We start from the raw sequence: 11,462 nt of genomic DNA, 5'->3' as shown, positions 1-11,462 counted from the left end.
TGCCTTGATTATCCTCATTAAATTTGTGATATGGTAAATCCTCATCATGAGTCTTGTTAATTAGCATGTTTTTGAGTAATACTAATGCTTGGATTTGTAAATCCACGTTCTTTTTAAGGCTTGGCTTGGATGGAGAAAAAAATAAAAAAGAGAGAAAATTATGAAGAAAATTTTTCAAATTTAAAAGTTTTCCCTCTTAGTTTCCCCCCTCCCCCCCTTCTCTACTTTTCTCCTTATTCAAACCAAGGATGAGTGTTAAGTTATAATGAATTTAATATTTTGCTATAAAATGTAATGAATAATAAGGTTAACTCAAAAAGTTTAGATTTTTCATAAAAATAAAATGGATATATTAAGAAGTAGAGTGAAGAAAATTTTCTCTCTCTAATTTTTATGATAAGTCACTTTTAATTGCTTCACTGTAACTAATAAAAGGTTAATTCATTAAATATGTTTTAAAATTAAAAAATATTTTAATTTTATCCCTATTAAAGAGAGAAAAACACACGTTTGAAGAGCTATATAAAAATATCAAATTAAAAATTAAATTTTTTTAAATAATTTGTAACGGGAGTAAAATTAGACAATGTAATTAATAACCCTCTATGCAACTTATGTTAAAGATTAAAAAAAAATTCTAAAAGACACCTTAAGTAAAGAGGGGAGAGAGTGTAATGTCATTGGATTCGATCTTAAGTCAGATCTTCATGAGCGGCTGGTTTTCTAATACTTCACAAATTCCAAAGGCCAATGTGCTGCTCCCTTCTAGCTTGCTTCTTACTTCTTCAAATGTTAAGGTTTGACTCATACAAATGTGCAAGGCCTAATTGGAAATTATTAGTCCCTGTTCTTTCAGTATGTTTTAGTATTAATCTTTATACTTTTTTTTTGTTGCTTTAAGTTTCATTTGATTGTAACGCTAATCTCTATATTTTTAAGCATGCTCTAAGTCCTAAACAATAGCTGACATATACATAAATTATATTATTTTTTGTACTAACTTGTTAAAATTGCAATGAGTTGTATAAAAAATAAGTAGAATGCCAAAAAAAAAACAAACTAGATATCAAATCAAAATTTTTAAACGTGCAATGAAGTTTCAAAAGAAAAAAGCCATGACAACTGAGATAGAAAAGTGAGTAGTTATTTTGTTCATACAATAACTAATTCATAATAATTTTACCAACTCAATAATAGAATCAATAGAACTACGTACATATCAACAAATTTAACTCTGTTAATGATAATAAGAGCTAACATTGTAAGTTAAGGGATTTGGAGTAACGAAAAAAAGTTAATGTCAAAACACTTTAAAAGCATAAGAACCAATAGTTTTATTTTTTTTCAAAACTAAATCTAAATCCTTTTTTAGAGAAATAATATAAAAATACCTTTGAAATAGGCAAATGACAATTAAGTATTGTGAAATGTGATAGTTATTTTATATTTCTTGAAGACTTGCCTAGCATTTTTTATTTTTGTGAAATGACATATTTTTCCTCATAAAGAAGATCATTTATCTTAATAAACCAATGACTATTTTGTTTTGGGAAATGACCATTTTTCTTGGAAAAATGGTTAAAACAGAATATTGAATTACTAGTTGCTCTGTGCAAATTTTTATCACTCACATGTATTCTCATATTATAGGTAATCCTATTCCAGATGCAGTCAAGCACAAATTTTTTCATCAATGAAGTCTAACAACTACAAGTCAGTTACTAAATAATTAGAACAAAATAGAAAATTACAAGTTGTTTTGTGCAAATTTTTTTATTTGTTCAACTCATTGATGGAAAATTTACACAGAATAACTTCTATTTTGTTATTCTATTCGAATCATTTCCCCAAGAAAAGTAATTATTTTCCAAAAAAAAAATAGTGACTGATTTTTAATTGTTGGATTTCATTGATAAAAATTTTGCATAGAATAACTTGTAAGTTGCTATTCTGTTCTACTCATTGTTCCTAAAAATGTAGTCACCGATTCACTAAGATAAAGGATTTTCTTTACATGAGCAAATATGTCATTTCACAAGAAAAATGACAAGCAAGTTCTTAGAAATTAAAAAATAATTATCACATTTTATAATACCTAATTGTCATTTGTATATTTCCAAAGCATTTTTTTTGTCATTCCTCCAAAAAAGAATTTAAATTTAGTTTTGGAAAAATACATATGTTGGTTATTGCACTTTTAACTTTATATTTAAAATAAAACAATTAATACTATACAACTCCCGCGAGGTGATTTATATTTAAATTTTGCAAAAAAATTTTAGAAAACGACTTAAATATAAAATTACAGTGATTATTTTAAAAAATATTAAATTTAAATTATGAAATTCAATTTGACAATCACGCGAATTTTGCGTTCGTCATAGTCCCAAGGTCTTTCGGATTGGATGGATGCGTTTTGTGGAATTCATGCAGCTAGAGAGATGATCAGGTGGAGAGGGCGACGAACTGTTGGAAATTGGGACTGCCAAAAACAGATTGAGGTGAATTGAATGGAACCAGTTGAGAGCTTTGAACTGTTGAAATCTAATTTTTATGGTTTAAATTTAAAATTTTTTAACTGGTGTTTTTTAAATATTTTTTTTTTGAAAAACTAACAATTAAGAAATTGACTTTATTTTTAAATATGTATGTAAAACTAACAATTAAGAAATTGACTTTATTTTAAAATATATATGTAATGTCTGCCTCGATATTACTAGGACAATACTCTTATACATTATTGTGATAATCAGGATTAGATAAAATTTCAAGTAAAGGTTATCACAAAAGATAATAAGTTGAAATAATGGAATCTCAAGAAAACTTTTTTTTAAAATAACGTTTGAGCTTAAACTATAGTTAAAAATCAATTAAGAGCAAGTATGAAAGTATGAAAATCAAACCACATCAAATTAGGCTAAAACAAGCCACTTTTCAAAAATTCTGGCCAATTCGCTGCGCTCACCATGACAAATGGCATAGAGGGACGAGTCCTTTAAAGATCACTTGTGCCACTGCCTACACTTCTATCATGACAGCTCTTTGAACTTTCGGAGCTCACCGTTTCACCATCCAATGTTCGATTTAGGTGGTTCAAGCATTCACACAAAGCTCTTCGAGCCCTCTAGCTACTCACACTTAAACAATCATCATTTTAAAAGATGAATATCCAAACTCAAAATGGTTCATTTTTACCTCAAAACACACACAAAGGTATCCAACTCACAATACCAAATGCCATTAGCCCTAGAAACACTTTAACCACCTCAAATGGACCACACAGCATGATAATTCATCCATATCACATAAATAAGCGATTACACTCAAAATAACCACCAAACCTCCATTTGACAATAACATAAAGGGTTGGATAAAATTTAACACACATCAACTTGATCATTTTGGCACATAACTCACGTCAAATTCATCATTTGTAATTGTAACTTGGCCAAACACACACACACACTTAATCTACAACATCAACCTTAGACTAAGATACACACACTTATCACAAATTCATACAATGATATCTAAAATAATGTCATGTTCCTAAGTTGGCATTATATATTGACAATATTCGTTACAATACTCAAAAAGAGAAAAGGAAAAAACTATACAACTATGCTTTTCAATCTTTAATTGTCCCTTCCTTTCCCTAGCCCTTATAGGAGCCCTCACCTGTAAAATATAATTATAGGGTGAGATAAATATTTCAATAATAGAATAATTTACTATTATTAATTAACATGCACAACTATAAGAGAATATAACTATAAAACTTTAAAATATACTTTAAACATATCACCACAAACTCTTTTCCTTAGTACAAATCTTTTACCACTAGCATGATCATTCTACCATCTGAGCCTCTATATCACCTCGACTGAAACCATAGGCTCTTAAACCAAGTGCATGTCCACAATGGTCCGAGCTCACTTTCGGTGGTAGGATTACTTGGTTAAATGTGTCCTAGCTCACTTTTCGGACTATGATCTCCCCCTATTACACATGAATCGGGGTGTCATTATTCCAACACCGCATCATTGATGTTAAGGAGTATCACTCTCCAATACCGTATCCCTCATGGATACTAAGGAGAAAATCTCCAATACCGTGCCTCATTAGACACTAAGAAAATACATGTCATATGGACTTTCACCACTCCTTCCTACAGGTGAACTCTCACCTTCTAACATGATCATGCCCACACTAAACATATATATCACATATACATTTCAAATTTCTCAACCCATTCATATATAACTTTCATCATTCTCATCATCTGCAAATAAATTTTTCATGCACGAAACCACATTTTGCAATATACAAGGTTATCAAATCTCAAGTAATGGATTTAACATATATACTTACAGACAATTAAGCAATATAATTGAATAATGTAAATCATTCTATTACCTCAACTTTTTGTCACACAAAAGGGTTACCGTGGCTCAATATTAGCTCCACATGTTTTATATACACAATATAGCTTGAGCAACGCTCAATCTACACAATCAAGTAAAAATCATAAATTATCACTTCAAATAACTCTAAATTCATTAGGTTTTAAGTGTCTAAAATACCCAAATTCCTTTTCTAACAGCATTAACCATTTTCAAACACTCTTACCATCCTATTAAACATCCCAACATACTGAAATCACTAATCAATATCCCACATTATCTCAAAATCTTCAAATTATACCTAAGGTTCATCCAAACCCTTACTAAAAATTTTCAATCACCATAAAACTCATAAACTTAAGGTTAGAGGCTTGATTTAACTTTTCAAGACCTTAAATAAATCAATAAGTTCGATCTAAACCTAAAGGAACCTAAATCAAGGCCCCCATTGTCCCAAATGTTAAGATTTTCGCATATGAAGGGGAGAGAGAGAAGGAAGGAAGGCTTACCCAATGTATATGAAGCTTAATAGGCCTCTAAAATCATGTTGGAAGTAAGCCCTAACAGCCACAAGTCTCTCTTGGTTGTTGCTCTCGAGTTCCTTCTTTCGCTCTTCTATTTTTTGAGTCTGATTTGCAATTTGATAAATGTAGATTTTGCACGTGTGCCATGGCACATTGACACGCCCATCGTGGTGCATGGCATAGAAAGTCTCACAAAATTTTAAACTCTCTTCCGTGCCATGGCCCGCTCAAACATAGCCCTAGCTCTCTTTTAAGACTATCCAAGGATCCAAAAACTATATTAATCTCCCATAAACCTCATTAATCAATAATTTATCTAAATTGACTAATTTACCCTTGAAAACACTAAAATTTACAAATTGAAAAACTTTGGATGTTACAATATATCCATTAAAATAACTTTTTTTTACAAAAATAAAAGTAAAAAGCTGTAAATTTGGACCACACAGATTACATCTGGATGATTCAAAGATGATGAGCTCTCAATTCTCATCTGTATGATAAGCACTGAAATTGATTCTTTTTTTTTTTAGTACCTAGATTACTTTGGTAGTCTAGTGCTTTTCAAAAACTAGTTTAAGAAGGGAAAAAAATTAATCCTTTAGTTAATTTATGCTTCTAATAAACCAGTTAATAGCCTTAAGATTATACATTATTTTTATATTTACTATTATTTAACAGGTTATCTCAACTAAAATTTTTTATTAATTAAACATATAATTAAGAGTATTTTTTTAAAAAAAGTATTAATTAAATATTGAAAGATCCAAAATATTTAATATTGTTTGCATGACATTTTAGGGGAAAAATGTTTGTTATAATACTTAGGAAATAGTATATATGTATATATACTCCCTCCATTTTTAAATATAAGAAAAAAAACCAACTCATACAATTTAAGAAATTAATTAAGTATAATAATTATGTCTAAAAAACTGGATTAAATTATCATTTAAAAAAATTGAAAAATATTTTTTGAAATTTATAATTTTGTTTATAAATCAAAAAAACCATAATAATATTTTTATATTTAAAAAAGGAGTAGTATATGGCCGCTCCCCCATGGTCCTACCAACCAAATTTGTGATGTCTGAAAGTCAATCTCTCTCAACACACGTGGGACAGTCATGTAATGATGGTTCACGATGAAGCCCTTGCTTGCTTTACTTGTAAATAGCAAACATGAATCTGTGGGGATTGAATGATTGATATAAGAGGAGGGTCCACAAAGATTTGCTTCCATTCAGGAGTAAGAAGGAAAATGCGACGGTATGGTACTGTGTGTGTATACTATATGATAAATAAATTAATAATTAATAATGGATTGAAAACTTGTATGTAGCTTTGATTGAGTGACCATATTCAATTCAGGTTCATCTTGGGTGCCGTGCTGATCACCTTGATGGGTGCTGCTCATCAGAGTAAGGAGATTTGGACCATTAGATTTAATAAATTATTTTATATTTATTAAAATAAAAAACTTATAAAAATGATAATAAGTTTATTTTTATCATCAATCAAGTTTAGATTTAATTTGAAGGACTAAATTTAATATTAAATTTTTTTTATATATTAACTATTTAAATATACTCTGTGCAGTCTAATTTAATATTAAATTTTTACAATTTTATATTTTGACTAGTCAAATGTATTTTGCATAGTTCAAACTTAATAAAAATATAATGTAAATTTTAAAAATATTTTTAAACAAATTACAAATTAAAAATTTTAAATCTAGAATGTGCATAGTACATATGGGGAGTCAATATATAAAATTTTTAATATTAAATTGGACTTTTTAAATTAAATCTAGACTGAATTAATGATAGAAAAAGGTATTATAATTTTTATTTTAATAAATATAAAATAATTCTTTAAATATGGACCATTTAAATTATCTAAATTCATCATCCTGATGAGGACCATGATGCTCATCAAGGTGATAAGCTCCAAGATTAATTTCATTAAAATGTACTATATTCAGTACTCCTCAAAATAATTAAAAAATAAATATGGTCTTTAACTCTTAACTAAAAGTGTCTTGTAATATTGAATAGAAGGAGTGTATTGTGCGTATATCACTCATGCAGGTAAATACTTTTGTAACATTGGATTTTTTTTTGTTTCCATCTCTCAAAATATAAAACATTAACTATATGTTTTTATCATTTATTAATAAATGTATAGATTATCAAAATCAAATGGTTCGTATTATTTAACTGGGAAAGATGATCGCATGTGCATATATATTAATGCGTATCATGTGTAGGTCACGAGATATTCACTGTGCTGTGGGGGGGGGGTGTGCGTGTATTGTGTTGCTGCTGAGCATATACACAATTAGAGCATAGGTGCTTTGTATAATGTATATTATATTATTATGAAGCATTATATAATAAGTAAGTATCAAGGGCTAGACATATCCAAATTGAGGAGAAATTTATGGTGGCTGTGAATGGAGATGGTGGAGACTTTGGAGAGAATCAATGACCCGTTTGCCCCCCCTCCCTCCCCAAAAAAAAAAGGAAATAAATAGTAGTTGGAGGCAATGATTTTAAAGCCGGACCGGACCGAACGGTTGGACCAGTCCGACCGTCGGCCGGTTCACATTCTGGCTCGGCCAGAAGGGAAAAACCGTGTGAGACGTTGAGCCTGGTTGAGCCGGCCAAAACTGTCAGTTGGGCTGCGAACCGGAGTTAGGCCGCGAACTGGGTCCGGTTTTTAAAAGCTGGACGGTTCTATTTTTTTTGCCCCATATATTTTAGAAAGAATCCAGAACAAACCGCAGAGTCGCAGACACAGAGGGATATCGCACGCACGCTCAGCTCTTAGCTTGCAGCTCGCAGGTTAGTCACGGTTTCAGATCTCTCATCTCTTTGAGCTACAAAGTCACGGTTCGGCATCGATTTTCTAGCTTCTTGTTTAGACTTTCAGATCACTTTCACGATCGCCGCATCTGGTTTGGCTTCCTGTTTCATTTCTCAGTTTCACGGTTTCAGTGAAGAGCTGCGAACTGTGAAGTCACGGACTCACGATCGGCGCATTTGGTAAATTTTTGATTTGGGATTTGATTGAGGTTTCTGTGCTGACTGCTGAGTACTTCTCTTTAATTTTTAACTGTTTATTTTGTTTCTCCATTTTTGATTATTTACGGTTTTGTGAGTGTGTCTGTGTGTGCATTGACTTCTTAAGGATTGAAAGAGATTTAACAGGAATTCCCAGTATTATGGAAGCTGAAGAGATTGAAAGAGCTAGAAGATTTTGTTTGTATCAAAATTGATTTTATCCGCTATTTTTAGGGCTCTCACGGGATGTTTTGCCATGGGTAATGAAAGCTGTTTTCTTCTTCAACTTCGATTTACATGTGGTCTAAGTGAATTGAATTATCCTTTACTTATAATCTTTCTTTGGTTACTTCGGCTTCTTAAAAAAAATTGAAGACCCCCCGTTTCATTTTCTCTTGGTTTTTATATAATTCTTGACCCTTGCTGTTATTGGAAAACCGGGAGTAACTTGGATTGAAACTGGATTGAGTTATGTTGTTGTTTGCTTCTTACTTCTCCAATCGATTATGGTGAAATTTTATTGTTATTTTAATAGCATCTCTTGTTTCTAATTTGTTAAAGCAGCATGTTTTATTAAGCTAACATCTGTCGGCATGCAATTCCCTAATGCAGCAGGAATATACTCAGCACAGACACATTTTCTTTGAGCTTTGATTTCAAGCTTCCCACTATAACTTCACTAAACTTTTTATTTTTTCCAGAACTGTGACTTTACTGAATTAATTAGGTCTTTTAATGACAAATCTAAATTTTGCCTTGTAGAAAATGACATCTAAAAATGCTTTAACTACTGCATCAATACAATCTGTTAGATCAAAGACAGATCCTACATGGGAGCATTATGCTGAGGTCAAGCTCCCAGATGGCAAAATTCACAATGTTTGTACTGTGCAAAAGAATTTGCTGGTGGAGGGATTCATAGAATGAAACAACATCTTGCTGGAAAGAAAGGGGATGCAATAAGTTACAAAAAGGTGCCTGCTGATGTTCGCTACCGACTTGAAGAAAATTTAAAGGAGATTAGGGAGAATAAAGGCAAAAGACAAGATAGTTATGAAGAGGACAATCCATATAGCCCTAATGTCACACCATTAGAAAGTCATGATGGACATTCAGAAGAAATTTCTACTCCTCAATCTCAAACCCTCAAGGAAATTCAATCACAAAGTCAAACACAACTTGGAAAAAGAAAGGCTCCTATTGACAAATATTTTGCACCAAGAACAACCCAGGAGCACAGCCAGGGATACGAAGTGCGCTTGTAGGTAAAGAACCTATACGTAGGGCAGACATGGCTTTTGCTAAGTGGATGTATGATTGTTGTATCCCATTGAATGTTGTCAATTTAGCATTCTTTCAACCTATGATTAATGTGTTTACAGCTATTGGCCCTAGTTATTAAGGGCCAAGTTATCATGCCATGAGAACTAAATTACTGCTTGATACTAAAAAAGAAGTTCAATTAATGGTTGATAGTTTTAGAAACTTTTGGGATGATACTGGTTGTACAATTATGGCCGATGGTTGGCAAGATCAAGCAAATAGGCAATTGATTAACTTTCTTGTCTATTCTCTTAGGGGAATTGTTTTTATTAAATCTGTTGATGCATTGGACATAGTCAATGATGCCCAAAATTTGTGAAACTTATTCACTGAAATGGTTGACTTTGTTGGAGTCACAAATGTTGTGCACTTGGTAACTGATAATGCAACTAATTATAAAGCTATTGGGCGGTTATTATGTGATAAATTTCCTTCTATTTTTTGGTCTCCTTGTGCTGCACATTATTTGAACTTGATTTTAAGAGATATCAGTAAAATGGATATTGTGATTGGCTTGGCAACATGTGCATCTATGGTGATAAAGTTTGTTTATAATCATGCCTTTTTGCTTGCTTGGCTGAGAAAAAGAGAAGGTTGGACTGAAATTATTCGCCTTGGGGTGACACGATTTGCTACCACTTTTATTGCATTGAAAAGTATTCATGAGCATAAACATGATTTGCAAGCCTTGGTAACTAGCAAAGTATTTTTAGATTCTAGATACTCAAAAGGAGAAAAGGCAAAGGATGTGACTTTAATAGTGCTGGACAATCAATTTTGGAATGATTGTAAAATTGTGGTCTAAATTGTTTCACTGCTTATTCGGTTGTTGAGAATTGTTGATGCTGATGAGAGGCCTTCACTTGGGTATGTATATGATGGCATGTACAGGGAAAGAAAAATTATGAAGAATATATTAATGAATAAAAAGCCCTTGTATAAGCCTTACACAAGGATTATCAAGAAAAGGTGGGATTCTCAACTTTGTTAGAAGCTTCATGTAGCAGCTTATTTCCTAAATCCTGTGTTCTTTTATGATAAGCAGAGCTTTTCTAAAATACTAGAGGTTATGGCTGGATTTCTTGATGTTTTGGATAAGACAATCACTTCTAACAAAACCAAGTTTGTGCAAGAAAGTTTGTTGTATCAAGATAGAGTTGACAGCTTCGGTCATTCCTTGGCCATTTCATCTATAAACTCATTGCAGCCAAGTAAATTTTAATGCTTTTTTCATTTAACTTTAATACTTTTTAGTTTTTATAGTTCTTACTTATGTTTATCTTTGAAGCTAAATTTTGCAGATGCATGGTGGAAAATGTTTGGTGATAGTGCACTAAATGTTAAAAAATTGGCAATGAGACTCTTAAGCCAAACTTCATCTTCATCTGGTTGTGAAAAAAATTAGAGTGTTTTTGAAAGAATACACTCTAAAAAAAGAAATAGGTTGGAGCATAAAAGGTTAAATGATCTTGTGTTTATTCATTACAACCTTCGTTTGAGAAATAGGTATATCATTTAATTATAGCTAAACTTTGTTTAATATGAGTTTAATTATAAGTTAACTTTTAAAATTTTAATACTTTGGTTATGTGTTTTAGAGTTTATAACAAGAAAAGATCTTTTGATCCTATTGATTATGAAAGTATTGGTGACATTGAGTATTGGATCATGGAAGATGAAGATTCTCCCACCCTTAATTATGATGAGATAGAAGAAGCTATGCTTTATGATGATACAATAATTCCACAAGTTTCTATCAATCAAGATGAAAGTTTGATCTTTGAAATTTTTTAGTATTTAGTCATGTTATTTTTTTTTCTTATAATATGTGTTACTTATTAATTTTAATATTTGATTTGTTACATTATTTAATAAAGGTAATAATGAAGGAGGAGACAATGAGGTTTGTCTGGGGGTGGATGTTCAATCATAGAAGGACTTGATTTGAGATCTTTTGCTCAAGAAGATGTTGAAACTTATAGTGATGATGATTTACGGGAAACTCATGCTTGGCTTAATCAGGATCCATCAATCTTTGACAAGTCATGAATAGATAAATATGATGTTATGCTTGTTTAAATTATTGGTGTGTTGTGTTGTATTGCCTTGTTCGTTGTTATTTTGTCATATGTTGAAGTTGAAGTTGA

Source organism: Prosopis cineraria, unplaced genomic scaffold (assembly GCF_029017545.1).
Source record: "Prosopis cineraria cultivar Desert tree isolate PC_DT_omini unplaced genomic scaffold, ASM2901754v1 PC13, whole genome shotgun sequence".
NCBI classification, from domain to species: Eukaryota; Viridiplantae; Streptophyta; class Magnoliopsida; order Fabales; family Fabaceae; genus Prosopis; species Prosopis cineraria.
The sequence above is the reverse complement of the archived record's forward strand: the minus strand, read 5'-3'. Positions refer to the sequence as shown.